Below are 15,234 nucleotides of genomic sequence, written 5' to 3' on the forward strand. Positions count from 1 at the left end.
ATTAGTATTTCTGGAAAGGGTTGAATGGTATATTTAAGGTGGAGTTGGAAGAGAGAAGTTGAAATATAATTACAATTTGATGGCTGAACAATAGAACTATGAATATCTCAGCTCAGCTCAGCTCAGTTCTCCTTTCCCCTTCCTACCTGAAGTTCAAATGCTTTGCAACTAAATATTTTCATTTTAAAGAATGACTATTACTTGGCTGGAGATTGGATAAATCATTTATTATACAGAACTGTCTGTTATAGAGGAGGCACAGTAACAAGATTAATGCAATACATTCTATGGGCTATCTGCAGTTGATGGAAATAATGGCTGTGTTCACAAACATTTTCATTAAGTAAAGACAATAGGATTTTATCTATTCTCCTCTTACCTTTCATAGGAGGACCTCAAAGTGTTTAACATATGAATATGGGTTACTTTAGGTCATCTACAAAATGCAAAAGACAGGTTAAATTTCTCCATCACCCTCTGACTTTGATATCTAACATAATGTAAAACAATACAAATAAGGCCTTTTCCCTCAAAAACTTCCCTGAATTAGAATTTCAGAGTAGGGAGAGATTTAGAGTGGGTTTTTTTTAGTCAATCTTTTTATATTATCTTATCACTTTTGGGGGGGGGGCAATGGGGGTTAAGTGACTTGCCCAGGGTCACACAGCTAGTAAGTGTCAAGTGTCTGAGGCTGGATTTGAACTCAGGTACTCCTGAATCCAGGGCCGGTGCTTTATCCACCTAGCCACCCCTATCTTATCACTTTTTTATGTTACAGATAAGGAAAATGAGTCACAAAGGGGTTTCTTTGGGAAATAATCTCCTTTCCCATTTCTCCAAATGGGGTGTAAGTTCCTTAAGGGCAAGGGACCATCATTTTCTTCTGTTTTTGTTTTTGAATGCCCAGGGCCTACTATAGTGCTTGGGACACTTAACTAAATGCTGGTTGATTGAATTAACTTAAAAGAATGATGATTTATGCCCAAGAATGTGGAAAATACTGTTGACCTGGGTTCATATCATTCTGGAAGAAGTGCAGTGGAAACAAATTATAGTTCTGGAATCAAAGTGTCTAGGTTCAGATTCTGCCTCTGTCATTTACTACCTATGTGACCTTGGCAAGCTATTTAACCTCCCAGGGATTCAGTTTCCTTGCTCATCAAAGGAAGGGAAATTGGAGTAATTGATCTCTGAGGTCTTTTCCAGTTCTGTGATACTGAAGTCTGATAAAGGAACAAGTGCAGGATGCTAAACATTTGAAAGGCTCAGAAACCATATAGGAGGATAAAGGGGGTGACATATACTATTGGGAAGAGATTCACTAAAGAAAAGGAAAACTCCATTAGTTAATAGCACTTTTGTCCTTGACTCCTGCACCTGCCCTTATGGCTTATATCTGGGTCTGTTTCTATTATAACTAGCCTGGGTGCATCCAGTGCATCATCAAATGTGTTTCCTTAAGATTCTTGTGACTTTTTTTTGTTATTATCCTTTTGTGACAGCTTACTCTGAGTTATGCAAATGGTGTGTCAAGTATAGTAGACCAAAATTTCCTCCATTTTTATCTCTGTCCAAATAAAAGTTACCTCATCTACATATAACAGTTTCCTTTGCAATTGAGTTGTGGAAAATTGGAAGCCGTTTATATTTGCATTTCCTGGGGATACAGACAAGAGCAGATGCCAATAATGAATGTCATAATTTGCTGCCTTCTCCTTGGTGCCTATAAATCTCTGAATATTTTTCCTACAATAGCAAGGGAGGAGATTTAGCAAGCATCATGGGTAGCGAGGAGATGTAAATCTCAGCAGTAGGGGTAGATTCCAGCTATGAATATTTCAGAAACAGGATGCTCCCTTTTAACGGAAACGCTAATGGTTCTTAAGATGCTGCTAGGTCTGATGTGCTTTTGATTTCATTTAATATCCCGTAGCTACAGTCTGCATAGCCCTATGAACTAGTTAGCAAATCCTAAGGAAAACCTCTTTTGCTCTTATAGTTTCAAATGTTAGGCTCACTGTGAGGTCAGATCTTGCTAATCTGACTGAAACATGAGCAGAGTCAATCTAAAATTTTTTAAAAATCATTTATTTCTGGCTCAGGAATACAGTAATTTTAAAGAATAGAAATCCAGAAGAAAGAAAGAACTTTGATGGCAGAGCTTACATTTTCATTTTGTCTTTGTAGCCCAAGAACTTAACATAGTACTTTGCACATATTAGGAGCTTAATAAATATGTGATGGATTTAATTGAAATAATCATTCACACATATACAAACATACACATTCATAGAAAGGCACTTAATAAGTACTTTTTAGATTGGATTGGCACAATGCTTTGCACATAGTAAGAATTTAATAAAAGTAGTGACTTAATTGAATTAACACAAAGACACGTACAAACACTTTCATGGGCACAGACATTTCCTCCCAAATACTTTGTTCTGGGATCCATCTAGTTCATGGAGGGCATTTTGGAGAATTCACAAAGCAAAAGGTAATGCACTCATAGCCAATGGAGAGAACTGACAGTATTGGGCTGTTCGTTTTTCAACTGATTAATTGAGCATGAACATGAAAGGAAGCATGGATTAGTGGATACAGAGCTGGCCTTGGAAGAACTGAGTTCCAATCCCATTTACCTCATTGTGATCATAAGCAAGTCTCTAATTTTCTTAGGGCCTCTTAGGGCAACTCTTTAAAACTGAAAGTGACAGAAGAATTTGTGATCTATATCAGTGGAGGAAATTCTCTATCGCATTGAACTTACAGATTCAGATATCTACCCCTCCTCCCTAAAAATATAAACAAGAAGTTATGTAGAAGCAGCTGGGTGCATTAGATCAGGGCTTCTTAAACTTTACACTTGTGATCCCCTTTTGCCCAAGAAATTTTTGTGCCACCCTTGGTATATAAGTATATAACATAGGTATACATAACGCAGGAACCGACAGGCAACAGAGAACTCAGTTTTCTGTTGTCCTCGTTGTGGCAGGAGCTGCGGCTCCTGTATGGAACTGCATAGCCACACTGTGGCCTGTGGCTCTTCAAGGCGCTGATCCATGGTCGTCTATGACTGGTGGAAGCCTACTACATAACCTTTTACTGTTGCCAAATTTTTCATGCCCCCACATTCAGTTCAACCCCATTTGGGGTCATGACCCACAGTTTAAGAAGCTAGGCATTTGATAGAATGCTGAGCCCAGACTTGGAGTTCAAATCCAGCTTCAGATACTTACCAGCTCTGTGATCCTGGGCAAGTCACTTAACCTCTGTCTACCTCAGTTTCTTCCATTATAAAATGGGGATAATACTAGTTCCTCCCTTCTACAGTTGTTGTGAGGATCAAATGAAATAATATTTGTAAAGTGCTTAGCATAGTGTCTGGCATTTAGTTGGTGCTTAATAAATGCTTCCTCCTTTCTCCTTCACTTTCTTCTTCCTTCCTCCTTCATTTCTTCCTTCTTTCCTTCTTTCCTCCTTCCCCTTTGTCTCCCTCCCTCCTTCCTTTCCTATTTAATGACTTATAAATAAAATTTTTAATATTTTTAATTATTTATAAATTAAAAATTTCAATATTATATGAAAATGGAAATTTACAAAATAAATGTCAGTTTTGGATCATTTACCAGTCTAAGGTTTCTGTGTCCTGTGTAGTGCTAGATTGAAAAGATTATTAGCTGTTCCGATGTTTTTATTACTTCATCTCATATTTGGGGAGGGCTATTTCTCTAGATACTTCTTTTGCTCAATTTCATATATCTTTCTTAACTCTCTCCTTTATAGAATTCTGGTGCTTACTTTATCCTAAAAAGATTTAGCTATAAAATGAAGTGTCTCTATAGGGTCTATCTTACTATTTCAGTGAGATGCTCAAATACTTTAATGGAGGCAAATATTGCAAAGTAGCCTGCTTGCTTCATTAACAAATTGAAATCACTGACAATACTTCCAGGAAGAATTGGCATGTCTTTGGCTAAAAGAAAAACACTCTAGCATAAAACAAAAAAAGTAATGAACACCTGAAACTATATTACATACATGCTGTATGTTGGTTTTTTCTGGATCTTATCTTATAGTATGGTATCGAGATGTCTCCTCTTTCCAAGAGTGAAAATGGCCTTCAGAATGAGAGATATTAGTTCTAAGAAGGATAAGTTTCTATCCTGTGAAACTATGTTGCTAAGAATTTAGATTACTAGGGATCCTGTGCTCTGCTTTTAAATTGTTTTAATCGTAGTTGGGATTCTTGTTCAGAGATTTGAATTCAGCTCTCTTGCCATTCTACAACCTGGAGAAGCAAGTCATGGAGAACTCAATCTCATCTATTGTTTAATTATCTTTGCAACTGGGCAGAGAGAGCATGGAGAACTGAAATCCATAGCCACAGAGAATCCAGGAATCTCATTTGTGCTAAACTAAATTTTGTCTTCCATCAAATCTTTCTCCCCATTCCCCAGGCTGTTGACAAGTAATATTTATTAGTCTATTTTTCACCTGAATCTATTATCAACATTCATGAGACATGATGGCAACAGTAGGGAAAAAGAGTAGGATAGGGGGCAGCTAGGTGGCGCAGTAGATAAAGCACTGGCCCTGGATTCAGGAGGACCTGAGTTCAAAGCCAGCCTCAGACACTTGACACTTACTAGCTGTGTGACCCTGGGCAAGTCACTTAACCCTCATTGCCCTGCAAAAAAAAAAAAAAGAAAAAGAAAAAGAGTAGGATAAAAAAGCTGGCAAATGTTTTACCGAGATATTCTTAGCAAATCATTGGTAAAAAGTAGGTATATAGGGGCGGCTAGGTGGCACAGTGGATAAAGCACCGGCCCTGGATTCAGGAGTACCTGAGTTCAAATCCGGCCTCAGACACTTGACACTTAACTAGCTGTGTGACCCTGGGCAAGTCACTTAACCCCCATTGCCCCACAAAAAAAAAAGAAAGAAAGAAAGAAAGAAAGAAAGAAAGAAAGAAAGAAAGAAAGAAAGAAAGAAAGAAAGAAAGAAAGAAAGAAAAGTAGGTATATGTTGGGGTGAGGGAATGGCAGCTTGGAGTAATAAGATGATTATAGGAGTATAGGCATGGAGCTCAAAACAACCCCAGAGACTAGGTAGTAAAAATCCCACAGTTCTGCATGTTCTTTAGTATTTCATTGGGTCCATAATCTCAAAGACATGGCTATCCCCTCTGAAAATCAGTCAAAACAGTACCAAATCTTCTTGATGATCACTGCTTTCTATTGTAGTTTCAGACCTGGTCCTCCTAGGTACCCTTGTTTCCCTTCCCCCGACCCCCCGATTTTTTGCAATTCTTGACCTTTTGTGTTATCTTTTAGATAATTTTATTATCATTTTTTCCTACCTCTATAAAGTAATCTTTTGGCAGTTTCAATGATATCACACTGGATAAGCATATTAATTTAATAAATTAATTTCTATTATGGCTAGGTGGCACAAGTGGATAAAGCACTGGCCCTTGGAGTCAGGAGGACCTGAGTTCAAATCTCACCTCAGACACTTACTAGCTTTGTGACCTAGGGCAAGTCACTTAACCCCAACTACCTCAAACATCCAGGGCCATCTCTGGTTGTCCTGATGTATATCTTACCATTGGACCCAGATGGCTCTGGAGGAGAAAGTGAAGTTGGTGACTTTGCATAGCCCTCCCTCAATTAAATCTAATTCACTGCAAGTCATGACATCACCTTCCAATGTCATGGTTCTCTTCGAAAATGAAGGATAAACAACAACAACCATCTAAAATTTATGTAGTATTTTAAAGTTTGTAAACATTTTTACATTTATTTTTTTCATTTGATCTTCACAACCACAGTGATGTAGATACTATTATTATCCCCATTATACAGAAAAGGAAACTGATGTGGAGAAAGACTAAATGACTTGCCCAATCATATAGCTGATAAGGGTCTCAGGCAGAATTTGAATACAGGCTTTCATGACTTCAAATTGACTTTAATTTGCTAGTTATTACAATATACTATATTACTCTATTCCCCATCCTGCCTCCTCAGGCCTCAATGACTTTGCTTGACCATGGCATGCTTCACCTGCTACAGTATGTTAGAAACCTAACCAGTGAGTAAAAAATAAAAATAAAAAATACTGGTACATTTAGTCATAGACTTTGTTTCTATGGAAATCACCATTAGTTTTGCTTTATCTATAGGAATAAGGTTCCTATTTTTAGAAGTTCCAATTGTTCATCAGAATATACAAATATATTTAGACTATACAATAATCATTACCAATAGAATTTAAAAATTTTTGTCATCTATTCCATACTGACTACTACACTAAAATCAATTAAATCACCGGAGACTGAAAAGTGGAGGTAGTTTTGATGCGATCTTTTATTTTTAATACCTTTTCATTGCTAGCAGTCCTAATGTTTGTAACAACCTTTTATGTAAGTAGTTACCCAAAATATTTATCCAATTTGGAAAATATATATATGGTGAGCTAATAAAAGTTAAACTTTAATCCCCTTTTATATTATTCATTAGAAATCGGCTTACTGGGGCAGCTAGGTGGCGAAGTGGGTAGAGCACTGGCCCTGAATTCAGTAGGACCTGAGTTCAAATCTGGCCTCAGACCCTTGACACTTACTAGCTGTGTGACCCTGAGCAAGTCACTTAACCCCAATTGCCTCACAAAAAACAAAAAACAAAAAAGAAAGAAATCGGTTTACTCAATAATATATTTTGACAATATTTGAGTGTAGTTTCAATTCTGAGAAGGTACCTTAACAATTCAATCCCTTATTCCCCAAAAGGTCTATGTATGAACTAAAAATATTTTTTAAAGTGTGGTAAATATCTTTAAGGATGTCTCCATTCTCAAATCTGTCCCAGTGTTTAATCATTTCTGCAGAATCAAGCATTAACACAGCTTCTCTTCTACCATACTCAATCAATCAATTAATCAATAAATATTTATTAATCACCATGTTCCTAGCACTATACTAAGTCCTGGGAATACAAAAAAGTGGTGAAAGTCAATCCCTGCCCTCAAGGAGCTTACAACCTGGGGGGGGGATATCATGCAAAAAAAAAAAATATATATATATATATATATATATATATATATACACACACACACACACACACACACACACACACACACAGCAAGTTATAAACAGGATAAGTAGGAAATAATTAGCAAAGGGAGAGCACTAGAAATAAAAGGGGTTAGGGAAGGCTTCTTGAAGAAGGTTGGATTTTAGTTAGTACTTAAAGGAAGCCAAGGAGGTAAGTAGTTGGAGTAGAGGAAAGTGTTCCAGGCATGGGGGGCACCCAGGGAATTCTGGGAGCTGAAAAGTTGAGTGTCTTGTTGCTGGAACAGTAAAGAGTCTTTGACTGAAGAGTATTTTGGAGGAGTAAACTGTAAGAAGACTGGAAAAGTAGGAGGGGGCTAAGTTATGAAAGGTTTTGAACAACAAACAGAGCATTTTATATTTGTTCCTGGAAGCAATTGGAAGCCCATGGCATTTATTAAGTAGGGAGGTGACATCATTGAACCTGCATGTTAGGAAAATCACTTTAGTGACTGAATGGAAGGTGGACTATATAGCTTTCTAGACTTAAAATGAGCCAATTATTGTAACAGAGTTTTACAAAAACTAACATGGAAATGTTATTCACTAACAAGAATGAAATATTCAAGAGTCAGTAGGTAATTCTTTCAATTCATTTAGAATTGGTCAGGCCCTAAGTTTTATCTAAGCCCATACTCTGGTTTCTACATTTTGAGATGTAAAGGAATTGGCAAATATCCAAAGAGGGGCACTGATTTTAAAAATGATAAGCTAGGCCCATGAGTTAGAATTGGTATTGTGGAAATTTATTTTGATTTGGGGACCCTACCTTTAGGCTGAGATTAGAAAGTCTCAGGTCCTCAGGGTCTCTTCTGTGTGGGAGGTGCTGGTGCCCCTCCCCCTCTGTTTCAGCTGAGCCAAAAAGCCCCGTGGGCTGTACAAGATGCCAGGTTAGACAGCTGGGGGGAAAACGCCCCCAGCTCCCTCCGACCTGAGTGGAGCTATCCGAGAGATCCTGGGCTTGTCCAGGCCGGGCTCTGGCGTAGCCTGTGCTGAGGCACATGAGGCTGGAGCACCACCCTGCCCCACCAGCCGCAGCCCTGGCTGGCAGATTGGCTTGGTCTGTGTGGGTGCAAAAGTCCCCGAGATTTGAGTGGAGATAAGAAAGATATATATTGACCTGGGAGTTAGACAGCAAGAGGTTCAGACAAGGAGATGTGGAAGGGGGGGACTCGAGACTGGCTGACAAGATTAGGGGGGCGGCTGACGAGATTAGAAAGGTTGGAGCGCGGCAGACTAGAGATGGGGCTACAAGGACACAGGAGAAGACTAAAGGACTAGGAGCAGAGAAAAGAGAGGCCGAAGGGCAGACTGACGGAGCAGACAGACAGAAGATAGGTGAGAGAGAAACACAGAGGTTCGGAGGTGACAGTAAGGAGAGGAAAGTTAGAAGCAGGGGGATTTACAAAGTGAAAGGGGCTCAGAGTTAGAATAAAGGACCTGAGTGCCCTGAGGCAAGAGGCGGCTAAGGCCCTTATTGTATTAAAGAAATTCCAGGCTCAGCAGGTGGGAAAGAGAGGCACTGCAATGCAGTCTGGTTGTACATTTTATTTCCCTGTATTCTTAATTTTAAATAGTATCTCATAAATAAACTCTGCTTTGATTATTTAGCTAAGAGGCTTCTTAATATTTTGCTTATCAATTTGGGAGCAGTGTGGTGGAACTTTATATAAACAGCCCACATTAAGATAATAGCAGTCAGATAGCTAGTCAGTCAAAAGTCCCCAGATTAGTCCTCCACATATTAGTCCCTCCAAATTAGGCCCAGCTAGTCATAAAAAATATCCTACATTTGAATGGCGACCCAGATGGGACTTACAGCCCAATTATAATTTTCTAAAGTTATAATTTTTCATAAATCCAATAATTATAAAATTTTTTCCAGATTAGCTAAATAGCTAAATAATTAATTTTAGTACAGTATTAACAAAGTGACCAATTCTAAAGCTAAAGTGACTAATTCCTTAACTGCCTCCAAATGGGAAGGTGTTGATTAACAAGTGTTTAGATTAGAATACATGTCATGGGAAAAAAAAAGGAAAATGATAAATATTGGAGGAGATATGGGAAAATTGCAACACTAATGCATTATGAGTGGAATTGTGAACTGATCCAACCATTCTGGAGAGCAATTTGGAACTATTCCCAAAGTGCTAACAAATTGTGCATAGCCTTTGACCCAGAAATTCCACTACTAGGTCTGTATCCCAAAGAGATCATAAAAAAGTGAAAAGGACCCACATGTACAAAAATATTTATAGCAATTCTTTTTGTGATGGCAAAGAATTGGAAATTGAGGGGATGCCCATCAACTGGGAATTGGCTGAACAAGTTGTGGTATATGAATATAATATAATACTATTGTATTGATGATGAATAGGCAAATTTCAGAAAAACTTGGAATGATTTACATGAACTGATGCTGAGTAAAGTGAGCAGAACTAGGAGAACATTGTACATAGTAACAGCAACATTGTGCAGTGATCAACAATGATAGACTTAGCTCTTCTCAGCAAAACGATGATCCAAGACAATTCCAAAGCACTTGTGATGGAAAATGCTTTCCACATCCAGAGAAAGTATTATGGAATCTAAATGCAGCCTGAGGCACAGTATATTCACTTTTTTGTTTGTTATGGTTTTTCCCTTTTTTTTTTCTGATTTTTCTTTCAATATAACTAATGTGGAAATAGGTTTAACATGATAGTACATGTATAACCCATATCAGATTTCTTACTATCTTGGGGAGGGGAGAGAGAAAAGAGGGAAGGAGAAAATTTGTAACTCAAAATCTTAACAAAAATGAATGTTGAAGATGATCTTTACATGAAATTGAGGGGGAAATGAAATACTTTTTACTGAAAAAAAAAAAAGAATACACGTCATGGAGCATGGACTGAGATACACTTCCTTTTTTCAGTCCAATCCTATGCCTTGGTTCTGCCATGAAGGAATCGAGTACCTCAGTGTCAAGAAGAAAACTTTATTCACCCTTGGTTCTATAATAATGACAAGGAAGAAGATCCAGCAAATGAGACAGAGAAGGATCATTAAGTCAATTTTGTTTTTTGTAGGGCAATGAGGGTTAAGTGATTTGCCCGGGGTCACACAGTAGTGTCAAGTGTATGAGGTCAAATTTGAACTCATGACCTCCTGAATCCGGGGCCTGAGCTTTATACACTGTGCCACCTAGCTGCCACCATTAAGTCGATTTTTGAAAATATTTAGTGAAGTATGGGTACTAATTGCTCTTTAAAGTTTTTTGGTTTTGCTCTTTAAAGTTTAAAAGAATTCTCCTGTCAAGTACCCAGAACTGGGAAGGTTGTGTTGTTTCATTTTGTTTTTGTTTTTCCATTTTGATAGTTCCTTTACAGCTAGATCTGTTTCATGTTTTTGAGATTGGATTATTAAAAATATCTATCTGGCCTTCTGATGGTTTGGGCATTATGTATTTTGAAGGAATTCTTCTATTTCTTTTGTGTTCTTAGTTTTTTTAGAACACAACTTTGCATAATATGTTCTGATTACTCTCTTTATTTTGGTTTTGTTGTGATTTCATCTTTCTTGTTCACTATTTTATTGATTTGTTTTTCTGCAGTCTTCCCAATCACATTAGCTAATGGTTTATCAATTTTATTCATCTTTTCAAAGAACCAGATTTTAGTTTTATTTATTGTTTCTATGGATTTTTTATTCCAATGAATCTATTTCTCCACCTTTTTTTACTTTTAAAAGATTTGTTTATTTGCTGGTTTTTTTATTTTTTTAAATTCATATTCAATTCATTAGTCCTCTCTTTTTCTGTTTTGTTAATGTGTTTGTAAATACATGATTTTTTTTTCACTGAGGATTACTTCAGTGGCATCCTGGAAATCTTTTGGGGGAGTTGTCATTTTTGTTTTCTTTTACATAGTTACTAAGTGTTTCTATGATTTATTCTTTAACTCACTCATTATTTAGGATTTCATTGTTAAGTCTCCATTTAGTTCTATATTTTTTGTTTGTGATTCCTGAACTAATTACTGTTTTAAAGGCTAAAATCTATTTTTATTTTTTTTTTATCCTTAGTATCCAAAACCTTTATTGTTTTTCAATCTTAATAGTATTTTATTTTTTTCGGTTATGTGTAAAGATAATTTTCAACATTTGATTTTATAATATGTTGGGTTCCAAATTTTTCTCCCTCCCTCCCTTCCCTCCCTCTCCCCAAGACAGAGATCTGATATAGGTTATATATATACAATCACATTAAACATATTTCTGACCAATGATTTTTTATTGCATTGCCTCTAGACCCCCACCTAGCACAAAGTCCCCATATCCCTACACAAACATCTCTCTTCACTCATAGGAGCATTAATCAGTGGAAACTCCTCCCACCACTGAAGCAAGGCCTTCTCCTCTCATCCCCAATCCCCCTTTTCAATTCTTACCCCTTCCTTCTCATTTATTCTTCTATGGTTTCTTCTCTTCATGAGACCATAGAGGTAATTTTTCCCTTAGGGATAGTTCGTTTTTGCTATTTTTTTTTGCTCATTGTTTTTGCTCACCTTCCCCTATGTCTGCCCTGTTTTCCCTCCTCCTTTTCATATACCCTACCATCTTGTGGTGTAGTCCCAAGAAAAACATTGATTCACCCATAAGCAGAGTGTCACCAGGTTCTGTCCATAATGCCCCCTGTCTGCTTCTTTAATATTATCTTCACCTGACATCTGCCTTTACCACTGTCTCCTTGTGTTCTTTTAGAAAGAAGTCTCTTTTTGGTCTCTCTTCTGTCACCCTGAGGCTGTTGTCCTTGGCTATTACATTTGTTTACCCCTCCTGCATTTCTTTGGTCTGGGGTGTTTGCGAAACAAATAATCTCTTCAAATCTTTTTCTCTTTCTTGAAAATGTTTCAAGTACCTCTATTATTGAATGTCCATCTTTTTTTTTTTTCCATTTATGGTTAAGCTCAGATTTTCAGGGTACATCCTGGCTGGATTCTGAACTCTGCTCTTCAAAACACATTTTTCCACTCCCTCCTGCATTTTCTTGTGGGTACAGAATAGTCTTCAGTTTTTCAAATTTTCCTTCCTTTGTATTTGAATATCTTTATCCTGATTATTTGCAGAACTTCTTGTTTCCAGATTGAATTGCTAAATTGAACACTGTGTCTCAGCGTTTGTAGCCTTGTTTTGTTTTTTCCTTTTCTTGAGGTGATTCATAAATTCTTTCAATTGTTATTTCATTTTGTTATGAGGGAAATAGATGGGGGTTGGGGGTAGGGGTTCTTAGGAATTCCTCTTTAAAGAATTATACCATCTTGTACACAAACCAATTAGAATAAAATAATAGTTTATTTAGATGCTAGGGAAAGGAAACCAAGAGAGAAGTCTTTGGACTTCTTATGGAGAGAAAGCATGACACACAGGCATGGCTCTCTGAGATACTTTTCTCCCCAAGCAGGAGGCAGGCAGATACTTTTAAAAAGGACAGATGGTGGTCCCCTGAGGTGATCATCTGACTGTGGAAAGTTCCCTTATCAAGAGAGGACCATCCCCCACTGGTGGTGGCTGGGTGAAGTTGGTTGAAGGGAGGCTCTAGATCTCTCAAGCCATCTCTGTCCTCCTCAAGCCACAAAGGCAGCAACCACACCTATTCTTATCTCCCAGAGAAGTGGGGGAGACTGGAATGAAGGGTGGTGGTCCTGGAGCTAACTCAGTCCCCATCCCAGTGCCACTTATCTCTTTAGGTGTGTCTGTCTTTTGGTTTAGTTTCTGTGAGGGAAAATCAATCCTCTTCTCAATAATTCTCGGGAACTCAGCAGTGATGTGACAAAGGCTCTTTCATTTCCTTCTTGTGAAGAGGCACCCTAATGTGTAGCTAATGGGTGCAAAGAAAGGGGGCTCACAGGCCCTGTTTTATACCCTAGTCCCTAACACAAATGGACCCTCCCCCTTTTCATCATTGGTCTGATTACTTAAGGGTTACAATCTACATGTAAAAACTAGCTAATCTGAAAGCAGTATTCCCATCCCTCTTCTTTATATGGACATAACTCAGGAGTGAACCTTATTCTTCCTTATATAGATACAACTCTTGAGTGGACCTTATTGAGAACAGGGCTCCTTGAACCATGTGATTTTGTTAGCCTGAGGGGGAGGAGGGGATCAGAGACCTTTGTCCTACAAACAGGTCAGGAGGAGTATGATTGACTATTATATCCTCATTGAGAGGAGACAACTACCCATTTTCTCATAGTTTCTCAAGAAGGTTCTTTGATTTACATCAGAAAACTTCTGAGGTACCCAGGGGCCCATAACATTTTTCTGTGTTCAAAAGTTCAGGGTAGTTCACTTGTATTATTTCCTTCCTTATGATATTAAGTTCCACCCTTACCCCCCCCCCCAAGTTCTTCTGGGAGATTTATGATCCTTACTTTGTATGTATCCTGTCTTTGAGATCAATATGTTTTTCTTGGATAGTGACATATTTTCTTTTAATGTTATTGTTTTTTGCTCACTTCTGTGTATATGCATTTCCAGTCTATTGTTTTCTCTCTCTCTCTCTCTCTCTCTCTCTCCCCCCCTCTCTCTCTTTCTCCCTCCCCTTTCTTTTTTTCCCCTTTCTTCCTCCTCTCCTCCTTCCCACACTCCTCTCTTTTTAGAGAGATTTCCTACTATAGATTCTAGTGTATTATGGTTCTGTATTTTCTCCTCAAATTTCACAGGGTCCTCTGTCTCATCAAGTTTTGGATCATTTTCCTTTGTTTTGGTGTATTTATTCATAGGTGCATGAACTTATTTACTAGATCTTCTGTTAATGTTTTCCCATTGATTTATCTGCTTATGTTCAAAGTTTATGAATTTTCTTCTTCCTGAGATCTCTAGTAATTTCAGTCCACCTACTCCCCCACTTATTTTTCACTTATTCACTTTTTAGCTCTTTTCTGCCTAGTGGTTGTTTCCCTGAGGGCTTGATCTCAGAGCATCTCAGGCTCTTCTCACTCAGGGCAATTCATGGTTCACCAGCTTTGGTCTCTACCCCCAAGTGAGTTTAGAGGACAGAATTGGTCCCAGCTGGATGCTGAGCTCTTTTCCTCAGGCTTAATGGAGTGCCACACAGTCCCTACCTCCACAACCACCACATATACATTGTGTTCTGTCCCACTAGCATCTTTTTCCTCTTTCAACCCCCCAAGGGGGAAATAACAAAATGAAATTTAGACCCCCTGTTTTCCAGAGTGAAGGCCCAGAAAGCAAGCTGTACCCTGAGCTTGGCAGGACAATAATCCTTTGCAATCACCCTCAGTATGATCTCACCCTCTGGGCTAGTCACATAATTCACCAAGTGTTCTCTTGATCAAAGATAAGCACTGGGCAAACTTGGAAAGTCCTGCAACAAATCAAACTTCTAATATGCATGCTGCTCCCTCATTGTCAGGGCTAACTCACTCGGCAGCCACTAGTGTAAGTATTGAGATCTCCCCACACTGCTTCAGGTTCCCCACCCCCCCCACTAGAGGTGAGGCCCCAGCACATATGTCTATAGCTCCTCTTTGCTTGCAAGCCTTTTTCCTCACTCTAAAAATAAAACTTCTGTTTAATTCTTGACTCACCTGTTTCTAGCCTGCTCTCTGGCTCTGGCCATTTACAGGCTAGAGGCCTGTTCCATCCAGTTGACAATACCAACTCGAACTCATCGGCCTGGCTTACTATTCTTTTAATCAGTGCTCTATTTTTGGATATTTGTCAATTCTTTCGCATCTCAAAATGTGGAAACCAAATAGAAAGTAAGACTCAGAGAAAGTCCTGAACAATTCTAGGTGGATTGAAAGAATTAGCTACTAGCTCTTGAGTATTTCATTCTTGTTAGTGAACATCAATTCCATGTTAGTATTTGTAAAACCCTGTTACAATAATTGGCTCATTTGAAATCTAGAAAACAAGTCTAGAAAATAAAATCCTTAAGATCCAAATGATTGGGGCAGCTAGGTGGTGCAGTGGATAGAGCACCGGCCCTGGAGTCAGGGGGACCTGAGTTCAAATCCGGCCTGAGACATTTAACACTTAGTAGCTGTGTGACCCGGGGCAAGTCACTTAACCCCAATTGCCTCACTAGAAAAAAAAAAAAGATCCAA

This window comes from Dromiciops gliroides, chromosome 2, assembly GCF_019393635.1.
Source record: "Dromiciops gliroides isolate mDroGli1 chromosome 2, mDroGli1.pri, whole genome shotgun sequence".
Lineage (NCBI taxonomy): Eukaryota > Metazoa > Chordata > Mammalia > Microbiotheria > Microbiotheriidae > Dromiciops > Dromiciops gliroides.